Source organism: Pteropus vampyrus, unplaced genomic scaffold, assembly GCF_000151845.1.
Source record: "Pteropus vampyrus isolate Shadow unplaced genomic scaffold, Pvam_2.0 Scaffold56, whole genome shotgun sequence".
In the NCBI taxonomy this organism is placed as follows: domain Eukaryota; kingdom Metazoa; phylum Chordata; class Mammalia; order Chiroptera; family Pteropodidae; genus Pteropus; species Pteropus vampyrus.
In genome coordinates this window covers 19796-21128 of record NW_011888837.1, presented here as the reverse complement: position 1 = coordinate 21128, position 1333 = coordinate 19796, and the positions used below count along the sequence as shown (strand labels likewise).

The window sequence follows — 1333 nt, the reverse complement described above, 5'->3', positions numbered from 1 at the left end:
TATTAGAGAACCGGTAAAATTTGGTAAGATGGTATCTTTTTTGCACAGAGTTACTCCATCTTGGACATGCATATGTTGAAATAGGGCAGATGCTGATTTCACCATTTCAATTCATATCTATGCTTGGTTTACTCTAGCATACTTGTCCCTTTGTGTTATTCCCACATACCTAGACTAATATCGAGATTAATATGTGACGGGTACAGTTGATTCCTTGTCACTCTGCTTCACAAGCTTCTATTGTAAAGTTTAAGTTTCTTCTTCATGTCCGTGGAGACAGATATTAGATGCTATTTTCAGTTCTATAATATGATATCATAATCGACACCATTTAGAAAAACAAGGGGAGGATTTCAGTATATATAAATACACCAGTCCTCTAGAAAAGCACATCGTCTCTTGGAGCTTCAGAATTTCAGCTTCTCGAGTTCTTGCATCTCATCTTGGGTAAGACATAATATATTCATGTACAATCTAATGTGATGGCATATTCTAAATTTTTACTGCTAGAATAAGTTGAAAACTATTTTTAAGCTGTATGATATTTATTGATAATTTCTCATAAAGAAGCTATTTAAAGAAGTGATGGCCCTATGTCGAGGTCTGAAGGCAAAGTCAGGATCTCATTGCGTCTGAGTGGACAGCAATCATGGTACCGAGTGAGTATTGTGGAATAAGGAGTAGAAGACCCCCATCGCAGGAAGATTGTCCGGAAGTCTTTTTATTCCTTTGATAAAATATATGCTACCCACTGTGTTAATAATTACTTTACCTTTAACTGCATGTTGAAGTTGAAATTTTACAGAAAAATGATATCTAGAGTAGCATAAGCTCTCTTTTGGCAAATGTGTATACTATTTTAAAGGTTTAGTAATTTTTTCTTTTCTTTTTCTTTTTTTTTTCTTTTTTTTTAGGCGAGGCAACCCTTGGTTGACCTCACAGATTGCAAGACCCTTGTCAGCTTACAATCCCTTAGTTTTTTATTGTTTATGTCTACAGCTCCTGGTCTTCCTAGGTGGTCTCCCATTCAAGTACTAACCAGGCCCGACCTTGCTTAGCTTCCGAGATCGGACAGGATCGGGCTTGTTCAGGGTGGCATGGCAGTAGATGGTTTAGTAACTTTTTCAAAGTTACTTTGTTTCCATCACTAATTTATTTTCTGTTAGCTTTTCATTGTCATTTTCATTCTCAAAATAGTTTCCGGTTTTCAACATAATTAACGCTGTGTAACACGCTATTTGTTTGAATAATTTCTTTTATTTAACTCATTTTCATTTCACTTGTGATTAGGCTGAAAAGAAAGCTTTTCTTTCTACTATATCAAACTTTTGTC

The 1333-nt window shown here is 35.3% G+C and overlaps 1 pseudogene; it reads right to left on the bottom strand.

The window, feature by feature from the left end:
• Nucleotides 1-990: 990 nt before the first annotated feature.
• LOC111740022 lies at nt 991-1109 on the bottom strand (annotated as a pseudogene).
• Nucleotides 1110-1333: the final 224 nt, after the last annotated feature.